Here is a 12,269-nt window from a genome sequence, read left to right as displayed (position 1 = left end):
AGAGAGAGATCCCAAGCCACTCCTGCAGTTTCTGCATGGTCCCAAAGTTCTGCACCTGGCATAGGAGCACTGCTTGGCAGGGTTAAGTTATTTCACCTGACTTGAAGGGACAAGTTGCCACCAGCTGATCCAGATGACTGACTCATTTCCTTATCTCTCACTGACTTCATAAATTGCATTTGGCAATTTCTTGAATGTTTTTCAAATTTGCTTCAACCAGAATAGCAGACTCGTAGGATTATAATTTTAAGCAGTTCCCACTTAGTGACACGAACAGTGTAGTTGCATCATTGTAGAACACTTGTCGTTACTGGATAAAAATTCAGCTGCTTAGTATTTTACTGGTAATCTCCTACCAAACAGTTCCTATTTGTGACTGCATCACAAATGCTGTCCCTAGCTGGAACCAGGTTCTGTAAATCAGAACCCCAAAGTTGAGAGAGGTCTGATCACATGGCCCAACCTGAGTAAGAGAAGTAAACACTAATTTTCTGCATGTGTGTCTACCCAGGCATCCCCACAAAATTAATTCTTGATCACTGCAAAAAGTAAGAGAGAGTATAGGAATATGTTGATATAAGAACATCTTGATTAGCAGTACCTGGGTGTCTCAGTCGATTAAGCGTCTGCCTTCGGCTCAAGTCATGATCCCAGGGTCCTGGGATTGAGCCCTACATCACTATCTTTCTCTATCTTTCTCAAATAAATAAAATCTTAAAAAAGAAAAAAGAACATGTTGATTGAAAAATTCCTCACTGTAATCTGATTATTCACATTGACTATAATTAACAACTTGGTGTATATCATTTCAGATATTTTTTTCTGTGACTCTGTGACTACACACTTTAAATAGATATGTTGGTGGGCAGCCTGGGTGGTTCAGTGGTTTAGTGCCACCTTCAGCCCAGGGCATGATCCTGAAGACCCGGGATTGAGTCCCACATCGGGCTCCCTGTGTGGAGCCTGCTTCTCCCACTGCCTGTGTCTCTGCCTCTCTCTCTCTCTCTCTCTCTCTGTCTCATAAATAAATAATAAAAATCTTTAAAAAAAAAAGACATGTTGGGCAGTCTGGGTGTATCCAATCCAATAAGGTCTTAGTGTTTTTGGTTTTTGTTTTTTTTAAAGATCTTATTTTTTTTTTTTGGTTTTTGTTTTTTTTAAAGATCTTATTTATTCATGAGAGACACAGAGAGACTCTCATGAATAAATAAATAAAATCTTTAAAATAATATATGCATTTCAATATTTATTTAGATATTTGAACTCTCACACGAGGGTTTTTCAAGCTCGTGAACATAAGACAAATTATTTCTCCCAAAGAACTATAACATAGGGCACCTGGGTGGCTCAGTGGTTGAGTGTCTGCCTTTGGCCCAGGGCATGATCCCGGGGTTCTGGGATCAAGTTCCACATTGGGCTCCCAGCAGGGAGCCTGCTTCTCCCTCTGCCTATGTTTCTGCCTCTGTCTTGCATGAATGGATAAATAAAATCTTAAAAAAAAAGGGGTGGGGGAGGTTCCCTGGGTGGCTCAGTGGTTTGGCACCTGCCTTTGGCCCAGGGCGTGGTCCTGGAGTCCTGGGATGGAGTCCCACGTTGAGCTCCCGGCATGGGGCCTGCTTCTCCCTCCTCCTGTGTCTCTGCCTCTTTCTCTCTCTCTGTATCTATCATAAATAAAAATAAATAAATAAATCTTTAAAAAAAGAACTGTAACATACATTCCCAGACAACAGAAATATATAATTGAACTAATATTAACGTATATAATTTTTTAATAAACGGATTATCAAGTAATAAAACAAAAATTACCATAATAAAACAAATTATCAAGTATCTAAAAATTAGGTAACACAGCTCAGAAGGCATACGCAGGCCATCTCCTGTTTTTTGCAGGTTCATGTTATGCTACCTGGCTTTGATGAAAGACCTACATTAGTACTTACTCTTTTGTTAACGAAAAGAAATCCAAAGAGAATTTTTGCTTTTGTGAAAAAAGATGAAAAGCGAAAAAAAGGGTGAAAAGCAAAAAAAGCGCTCTCCATATGGTTTGCAAGCCCGCTGTAGAGAGGCGGCGCGCACCCTGAGCAGCCACAGTGGCGCCACCAAGCATCTTTCCTGGGAACTACACTCAGCATCTCAACATCAAGCCAACGGAGCTTTGCACTGTCTGCGAGCACCTGTATTATCTCCATTTCTTTTGTGCATCCGTTAGCAAGATGTTCCTAAGGTATCAAAAAAGCCTATGTGTAGTTTGGAGATCTGAGAACACTGAAAATTTTTCCGTATAAATTCATGGTAATTGCCTCTTTGCTTTGTACCATTTCAAAGCCTTATGAAAGGTCTCATAGGATCACTCTCGTTTCAAAGAGTGGGGGAAACCTGTTATATATTAGACTTCTGCTCAATTCATTGGTAGAAACTCACTTCCTTTTTTTTAAAGGAGAGATTGGGAAGAAAAGAAAAAAAATCACACTTCAAAAAAAGTGGTGAACAACTGATAGGTATATAAAAATTATGAGTTGTTCAGAAATTTTATAATTTAAAATTCATTTTAGTTTCAATAACAAAGTATCACTGCCTTTTACAAAATAGTTACTAAGTTAAAGGATATATTCTACATGTTCTGCACAAGACAAAAACAACCTTTTATTAAAAATATGAAGAGCCCTCTCATTTGTTTTCAGGCTTTCGCAGTTAAATTGCACACCATATGCAAACAATCAATGAACTGTACAACTTTTTTCCGAAGACTTTACAGTTGTGCTTCTTTACAATGCAGAGTTTCCAAATGGAGGTTTTCTTTTTTTTTTTTTAAGATTTTTATCTATTTATTTGAGAGAGAGAGGACAAGTAGGGGGAAGGGCAGAGGGAGAGGGAGAAGTAGACTCCCCGCTGAGAAGGGAGCCAGACCTGGGGCTTGATCCCAGGACCCAGAGATCATGACCTGAGCCCAAGGCAGACACTTTACCAACTGAGCCACCCAGTGCCCCAAATGGAGGTTTTCTATTATAGCACAAAATGAGATTTATAGAAAGGCAAAAAAAAAAAAAAAAAAAAAAATCACTGTAAGACTTGATTAAAATCCAACAAAAATCAGCGGTTGCATAAAGCTGACGGATGAGTGTTCACATCGGATGAGAGTGTTCATGGTTCCTGAGATTTTAATCTATAAGACACTAAAAATATATAAGTATTGTGCTGGGTATTTTGGTACTTAACCTCTATATTTTTTGGATGTTGGGCTGCCTAGCTGGTCAGTCGGTAGAGCATATGACTGTTGATCTGGGCATTTATGGGTTTCAGCCCCATGTTGTGTGTAGAGATGACTTAAAAATAAAAATCTTAAAACATTTTTTTTTTTGTCTTGGTTGTTGATAAGATTCTGGCATGGGAATAGATTTAAAGAAGATTCACAACTCAAGATTGCATGATTTCAGGATTTTCCCAAGTATCCAGATAGGACCAGGAGACCAGGATCGCATGGGCCACCTTCAGAGTCTTTGCCATATCTGGTCTCACACGTCTTTGCCTGGGTATTCTATACTTTCATGTTGTTAATTGGAACCAGATCTCTTCTTTCATTATGTTTGACCCATTGTCACTGGCATTTAGAAAACTGCTTAGTGTAACTTTTAGAAGTGTGGTCTGGTTTCCTGCATCCATCACTGATTACACAAGTTACTTTTCCTGGGACGCCTGGGTGGCTCAGCGGTTGGGCATCCGCCTTTGGCCCGGGATCGAGTCCCACATCGGGCTCCCCACGTGGAGCCTGCTTCTCCCTCTACCTGTGTCTCTGTGTCTCTCATGAATAAATAAATAAAATCTTTAAAAAAAAAAAGTTACTTTTCCTCTTGCAGCCTCAGCTAGGCACTGGGTGGAGTAATGCAACCTCTCTCATTATGTTGTTCTGCGAATTAAGTGCGATAATGCACACAAAGCTCTCAGCAGAGGTTTAGAACATAGTGAGTGGTCGGTCATTAGATGATAACTACAATAATTATTTTTATTTTTTATTAACTTTTTTTTAAAGATTTTTATTTATTTATTCATGAGAGACACACACAGAGAGAGAGAGGCAGAGACATAGGCAGAGAGAGAATCAGGCTCCATGTGAGGAGCCCGATGTGGGACTCCATCCCAGATCCCGGATCATGCCCTGAGCTGAAGGCAGATGCTCAACTGCTGAGCCACCCTGGTATCCCTTTATTGATTTTTTTCTTGAAAAGATTTTATTTTTAAGTAATCTCTATACCTATTGTGGGGATTGAATTTACAATCCCCAAATCAAGAGTTGCACACTCTACCAACTGAGCCAACCAGGTGCCCCTCTAATGATTATTTTTGAGAAATATTTATTTTGCACCTAGCTACCTGCAACCTACTACAATCTCACTATTTCCAATAGTTTTTCATTTAATACATTATAGTTTTTCAAGTACGCAATTATTTCATCTGTAAATAATGATACTTTTATTTCCCTTTCTGTCACACATCTTTTTTAACCCATAAGCTAATCTTACTGGGCTGATTAGGACTTTCATAACAATGTTAAATAATAGCAGTGGATATTCTTTTTTAAAAAAAGATATTATTTATTTGAGAGAGAGAGAGAGAGAGAGAACATGAGTGAGCAGAGAGGCAGAGGGAGGGAGAAGCAGACTTCCTGCTGAGCAGGGAGCCCAATGTGGGGCTGGATCCCAAGATCCCAGGATCATGACCTAAGTCAAAGGCAGATGCTCAACTGGCTGAGCCACCCAGGTGCCCCCAGCAGTAGGTACAAGTTCCTAGCTATAGTAGAATTTTCCAGTGTTTCATCATTAAACATTTACTGATTTTTTGTTTGAAATGTAAATCTTGGAACACCTGGGTGTGTCAGTTGGATAAACATCCTACTCTTGATCTCAGCTTAGATCCTGATCTTAGGGTCATGAGTTCAAATCCCAAGTTGGGCTCCATGCTGGGCATTTTATTTTAATAAAATAAAATAAAATAAAACAAAATAAAATAAATAAATAAAATAATAAAATAAAATAAAATAAAATAAAATAAAATAAAATAAAAATCCAAAAAAATGAAATGTAAATCTGTACCATGTTAAGAAAGGATACATCTGTTCTTAAAGGAGCCACTTATTTTTACCTGAGGAATTTTTTAAAATATTTTTTAAAAGACTTTATTTAGGCTGGGGAATTAATGTGGAGGTCGGAGTGGAAGCAGGTATGAGTGGGTCCAGCAGAAGGAGATATGGCTGTCAAAGTGTTTGGGTCCATTGGCAAGTGCAGCCCGGCCTTAGCTGTTGCAGGAGGAGTGGTGAACTCTGCCTTGTATAATGTGGATGCTGGCCTCAGAGCTGTCATCTTTGACCGGTTCCGTGGAGTACAGGACATTGTGGTAGGAGAAGGGACTCACTTTCTCATCCCTTGGGTATAGAAGCCTATTATCTTTGATTGCTGCTCTCGACCACGAAATGTACCAGTATAATCACTGGTAGCAAAGATTTACAGAATGTCAACATCACCCTGCGCATCCTTTTCCGACCAGTCGCCAGCCAGCTTCCTCGCATCTTCACCAGCATTGGGGAGGACTATGATGAGCGGGTGCTACCGTCTATCACTACAGAGATCCTCAAGTCAGTGGTGGTGAGTGACAGGGCCTCAGCCTGGAGCCTAGAGCCCAGACCCTAAGAGATAGGTGGCAGGAAGAGTGTGGCAGTGGGTAGGTTGGCATGTGGCATGCAGTACTTTTCCTGGCCTTTCTGCTTCGTCATCATCCTGACTGGCTCCTCTGCCCTTCTTTGGAACCAGGCTCGCTTTGATGCTGGAGAACTGATCACCCAGAGAGAGCTGGTCTCCAGACAGGTGAGCGATGACCTAACAGAGCGAGCAGCAACCTTTGGGCTCATCCTGGATGACGTGTCTTTGATGCATCTGACCTTTGGGAAGGAGTTCACAGAAGCAGTAGAAGCCAAACAGGTGGCTCAGCAGGAAGCAGAGAGAGCCAGATTTGTGGTGGAAAAGGCTGAGCAGCAGAAGAAGGAGGCCATCATCTCCGCCGAGGGCGGCTCCAGGCAGCTGAGCTGATCGCCAACTCGCTCGCCACAGCAGGCGACGGCCTCATGGAGCTGCGCAAGCTGGAGGCTGCAGAGGACATCGCGTACCAGCTGTCACGCTCTCGGAACATCACCTACCTGCCGGCTGGGCAGTCTGTGCTCCTGCAGCTGCCTCAGTGAGCCCTGCCTGGCCTGCCCGGCCTCGGGCCCCCACATACCACATACCACCATCCTTCTGCCCCCACCCCAGAAATCACTGTGAGATTTCATGATTGGCTTAAAGTGAAGGAAATAAAAGCGAAATCACTTCAGATCTCTAAAAACAAACAAACAAAAACAAAAAAAATTATTTTTAAAAAAAAATTTTTATTTATTCATGAGAGACACAGAGAGAGAGAGAGAGGCAGAGACACAGGCAGAGGGAGAAGCAGGCTCCATGCACCGGGAGCCCGATGTGGGATTCGATCCCGGGTCTCCAGGATCCTGCCCTGGGCCAAAGGTAGCAGGCGCTAAACCGCTGCGCCACCCAGGGATCCCAAGAATCAGACACTTAACCAACTGAGCCACTCCTTACCTGAGGAGTTTTCGTTTATAAATCCCAAACTCTTATTTTTAAAATTGTCAACTGAAGAAAACTTGAAAGAAAGTTACCATGAGGGAATGCCTGAGTGGCTCAATGGTTGAGTGTCTGCCTTCAGCTCAGGGTGTGATCCTGGAGCCCCGGGATCAAGTTCCACATTGGGTTCCCTGCTTCTCCCTCTGCCTGTGTCTCTGCCTCTCCCTCCCTCTCTCTCTCTCTCTCTCTCTCTCTCTCTTTCTCTCTCTCTCTGTCTCTCATGAATAAATAAATAAAATCTTTAAAAAAAAAAAAAAAAGAAAGTTACCACGAGTACTCATACACCTTCTACCTGGAGCCAACAATTATTAAAAATAGAAAATTTTAATTAAAAAATTAGAACTTTGTACTTCTTTCCGTTTCAATGAGCTTGACAGCTTCTCAACATGTAGAGACTTCTCCAATGAGGTTGGTGTTGATATTAATGAATGTGGATTCTTGACATTGCATAATGAAATGCATTAACATTTGGAAGACCCAGCATAACTCAGAGCACCAATATTTTCCATATGACTAATGCACAATGCTATAAAATCATACATGAGTAAAAGATCGATTCAAAGTGCAAGTTAGATCAATGGATTTTAATGTAACAGAGCACAAAACAATCACTGATACGGTTTCAAGTTCCACATCATGATTACTAACCTTTTAAGAAACATCTGGATTTTTGGTCTGGATTTTTGGTGTGTATCGAGATGAATAGCCACAATTATCTGAAAAAGTAAAATATTTCTCTCTTTTCCAACTACATATCTGAGGCTGTATTTCCTTCATATACTCCAACCAACAACGTATAACATTGAATGCATAAACAAATATGAGAATTCATTTTTCTTCTATTAAGCTAGACATTACAAAGATACGCAAAAATCTTAAAATGTTATACTTATCACTTCTTTTTGTTTTGAAAAATGTAGTTTTTTGCAAAAATATGTTAACATGTATTTGGTTCATTATTCTGTTAAGTGAGTAAATACTTAAAATTTTTTCTAATTTAATTTCCAAAGTGGTAAGCATTGATAGATGAAACCACAGAAACAAAGCTCTTGGGGTCCTTAGGAATTTTTAAAATTGTGAAGTGGGGGCACCCGGGTGGATCTTGATTTTGGCTTAGCTGGTGATCTCAGAGTGTGAGATCAAGCTCCATGTTGGACTCTGCACTCAGCACAGCATCTACTTGGGATTCTCTCTCTCCCTCTGTCCTTCCCCCCACTGGTGCACTCTCTCTCTTTCTCTCTCTCTCTCTCTCTCAAATAAATACAGTGGAGGGGTACCTGAGTGGCTCAGGGGTTGAGCATCTGCCTTTGGCTCAGGTCGTGATCCTGGGATCCTGGGATCCTGGGATTGAGTCCCACTTCGGGCTCCCTGCAGGGAGCCTGTTTCTCCCTCTGCCTGCGTCTCTGCCTCTCTCTCTGTCATGAATAAATAAAATCTTATAAATAAATAAATAAATAAATAAATAAATAAATAAATAAATAAAATGGTAAAGTAGTCCTAAGAGCAAAAATATCAAGAACCACTAAGTCAGGCAATCATCATTGAATGGCTGCTAATATCCCCCAAAAAGAGATGATGAGATATTCTGTGCCCTGCCTCTTTGATGGAGGGGCACACACCATCACCTACCTATGAAGTAATTTTCTCAGAAAGGCAAGCTGGAATCTGACAAGCCTCTTGATCTAACTACAAATTTATAGAAAAAGAGGGGACAAAGGAACATGACTCCAGGGGCCTGATAAATTCAGTTATGGAAAACCTAGATTGTATAGGATAAACAACACGGATTCTTCAACAAGTTAAGTTGCAAGAAAAATAAAAGGCAGGGAAACCTATGTATTAAAAGGTCTCCTAAGCAGGAGACATGTCAGTCAATGTATGGACCTTCTTTGGATCTTGATTTTATCCTTAAAAAAAAAAAAAAAAAAGGGCAATGGGGAGATTTAAACCCTGTGGACAGTAACACCTGAATGGCTCAGCAGTTGAGTGCCTTCTGCTCAGGGCATGATCCAGGAGTTCCAGGATAGAGTCCCACATCAGGCTCCCTGCATGGAGCCTGCTTCTCCTCCCTCTTCCTATGTCTCTGCCTCTCTGTGTGTGTCTCTCATGAATAAATAAATAAAATCTAAACAAACAAACAAACCCTGTGGACATTTGATAGTATTAAAGAATGTTTGTTCAATGTTTAGTTGTGATAACAGTATTGTGTGCATGTGTGGCAGGGGTGATGTTTGGAAGAAATTCTGTATCCGCCAAGCCTCAGTCAAGGAAACAGAACTACTATGAATATTAGAGAATGAGAAATTTATTATTGGAATTGGCACACTTGGGGGACAAGCCAGAGAAGTAAAGGCTCAAAAAAGTCACAAACCAGCCTTGGCACAAGTGAATGAATTGGAACTTACAAGAATCCAGAAGCATCCATTTTCTGGAGGACAACCACAAAGAGAGTTGGTAGACGTGTGTATGAAAGATTGTTATTCTTGGCTGCTGCTACTGTGAGCTCACAAAAGAAGCTTTTTTTTTTTTTTTTTTTTTAGATTTTTGTTGTTGTTGTTGTTCATAAGAGACATAGAGAGAGAAGCAGAGACGCAGAAGGAGAAGCAGGCTCCCCATGAGGAGCCCAGTGCAGGACTCGATCCCTGGATCCCGGGATCAGGCCCTCCAGCCAAAGACAGATGCTCAACTGCTGAGCCACCCAGGTGTCCTATAAATAAAATCTTTTTAAAAAATCCATTTTGTCGGGCAGCCCAGGTGGCTCAGCGGTTTAGCGCCGCTGTCAGCCCAGGGCCTGACCCTGGAGACCCGGGATCGAGTCCCATGTCGGGCTCCCTGCATGGAGACTGCTTCTCCTTCTGCCTGTGTCTCTGCCTCTCTTTCTCTCGCTCTCTCCTCTCCGTGTATTCTTATGAATGAATAAATAAAATCTTTAAAAAAAAATTTTTTTTTAAATCCATTTTGTCCATGAGTGGAAGATGGGTGATGTGTACCTGGAGCTTCATTTCACTATTTTCTTTATTTTCTGTATCTGCCTGGAATTTTTCTATAATTAAAAATGCACCTCTTGGGGCTCCTGGGTGGCTCAGTTAATTAAGTGTCAGACTCTTGGTTTCAGCTCAGGTCATGATCTCAGGGTCATGAGATTGAGCCCTGCATCAGGCTCCAGACTCAGTGGGGAGTCTGCTTGAGATTCTCTCCTTCTGCCTCTACTCTCTCTCTCTCAATTAAATACATAAAAATCTTTTTAAAAAATGTACCTCTTAAATTTTTCCTTTGAAGTATCATTAGATTCATGGATTTAATTTGATTTGATTTTTTAAAGATTTATTTTAAAGAAAGAAAGAGAGAGAACAAGTGGGAGGGGCAGAGGGAGAGGGAGAGAGAATCCCAAGCAGACTCCATGCTGAGTGGAATATGTGGAACATGATGTGGGGCTCAATGTCATCTCATGTTCATGACATGAACATTGTTCAGGGGTCCAGGATAACCTGATCTGATTTCAGATTCCTGGGGAAGAAATTGTGGTTGATTGGCTCAGCTCAGACAAGGTGTTCACTCTTGGTCCAATCTACCATAACAAAGCCAGGGGAGTACTGTGCAAAGAAGCTAGGATCCTAGGTGTCACCTTCGTGGGTCAGGAGAAAATTCTTACAGAAGAAAGGTTATAGGGGCGCCTGGGTGGTTCAGTCAGTTAAGCATCTGCCTTCAGCTCAGGTCATGATTCTAGGGTCATGGGATGGAGCCGCATGTCAGGCTCCCTGCTTGTTGGGGAGCCCGCCTCTCCCCCTCCCTCTGCTCTTCCCCCTGCTTATGCTCTCTGGTTCTCTCTCAAATAAATAAATAAATAAATAAATAAATAAATAGATAGATAGATAGATAGATAGATAGATAGATAAATAAATCTTAAAAAGGGGGGGCTAGAAACTAGGCAGGTATCACAAAAGTTGTCCACTCACTGCTTAGATTTAGTAATTATTCCATTTTAGGTTTCTCAAATTCACCACTTTCTCCTTGAATTGTTATTACGTTCTTGTTTCTGCTTTCTTTAGATTTGTTTTTTTTGTCCTTTCTTCAAGTTTCTTCGGTTGCTTAATTTATTAACTTTATGCTTCGTGATTAGAAATTGGTATTTAAAACTTCAAATTCTCCTTTCAGGACAGTTTTAGTGTGTTACATAGTTCTGGAATGTAGTGTCTTTATTATCTTTATATTCTTGTTCTGATGCTCTTGAGCTGCTTTGGAAAGTTTTTCTAAAATTTCCATGTTGTTGGGGAAGGGAGCTTTTCATTAGGTTACATTTTTTTTTAAAGATTTATTTATTTATTTATGATGGACAGAGAGAGAGAGAGAGAGAGGCAGAGACACAGGAGGAGGGAGAAGCAGGCTCCATGCCAGGAGCCCAACGTGGGACTCGATCCCGGGACTTCAGGATCGCACCCTGGGCCAAAGGCAGGCGCTAAACCGCTGCGCCACCCAGGGATCCCCCATTAGGTTACATTTTGATTGCACAGAGTACATGATCTGAACTATTTCTACTTGATTACAGTTTTCTTTGCATGGCCACTTTTTGTAAGTTTCCTAAGAGCTCTTTAACAGAATATGAATTATATCATTTAGTTGCTCTACTGCTTTATATATTTTTGAAACTTGATTTGTGAAGCACTGAGATGTGAGAATGTTAGGTGTTAGATGTGAGAATGTTGGAATCTATGACTATCTTTGTATTTGTAATCCTTCTGTCCTTCTTTTTTCTTTCTGTGTTTTTTTTTTTTTTTTTTTTAAGTAGGCTCCACTCCCAGCGTGGCACCCAATATGGGGCTTGAAATCACTGAGATCAAGACCTGAGCTGAGATCGAGAGTCAGATGCTTAAACGACTCAGCCACCCAGGGGCCCAGCTTTCTGTACTTTAATGCTATTATTTAGTGGATAAAGTTCATGACCACTACATCTGTTTTGTGGGTCATGTATTTGCTCATTGTAAGTGATCTTTTTTGTCCTATTTAATACATTTTTCTGGCCTTGAATTCAACTATGCTGACATAAATATTGCAAAACTTACTTTCTTTTTTCTCCCCCTTGGGATGTTTTTGCACATTCTTTGCCTTGCAATTTTTTTAAAGATTTTATTTATTTATTTGAGAGAGAGAGAGAGCATGAGTCGGGAGCAAAGATAGAAGGAGAGGGAGAAGCAGACTACCCGCTGAGCAGGGAGCCCAATGCTGGGCTCCATCAGGACCCTGAGATCATGATCTCAGCTGAAGGCAGACCCTTAACCAACTGAGCCACCTAGGTGCCCCTCTTTACTCTTTTCTATTTTTTTAATTTAAAAAATATATTATTTATTTATTTACTCATGAGAGACACAGAAAGAGAGAGACAGAGACACAGGCAGAGGGAGAAGCAGATTCCTCACAGGGAGCCCGATACGGGTCTTGATTCTGGGACTCCAGGATCATGCCCTGGGCCGAAGGCAGGCTCTAAACCCCTGAACAACCCAGGCATACCTTTACTCTTTTTTAAAATCAGAAATCAATTTTAGTAAGTAGTATAAGATATAAGGTTTCACATTTTTCCTCAAGTTGTTATTTCCACATATATTATATAAT

At 40.9% G+C, this 12,269-nt stretch overlaps 1 protein-coding gene and 1 pseudogene across 2 annotated transcripts in view; both read left to right on the top strand.

Moving 5' to 3' along the window:
• Nucleotides 1-12,269, top strand: part of B4GALNT2 (beta-1,4-N-acetyl-galactosaminyltransferase 2 (SID blood group)) — a 50,065-nt gene that overhangs the window by 10,454 nt on the left and 27,342 nt on the right. The window lies entirely within an intron of this gene.
• LOC144285323 (prohibitin 1-like) lies at nucleotides 5,186-6,241 on the top strand (annotated as a pseudogene). The gene is made up of 2 exons (XR_013353629.1): nucleotides 5,186-5,636; nucleotides 5,802-6,241. The product of XR_013353629.1 is annotated as a prohibitin 1-like (transcript).

The sequence above is a fragment of the Canis aureus genome, chromosome 16 (assembly GCF_053574225.1).
Source record: "Canis aureus isolate CA01 chromosome 16, VMU_Caureus_v.1.0, whole genome shotgun sequence".
Classification (NCBI taxonomy): Eukaryota; Metazoa; Chordata; class Mammalia; order Carnivora; family Canidae; genus Canis; species Canis aureus.
This window is presented reverse-complemented; position numbering and strand designations above follow the sequence as displayed.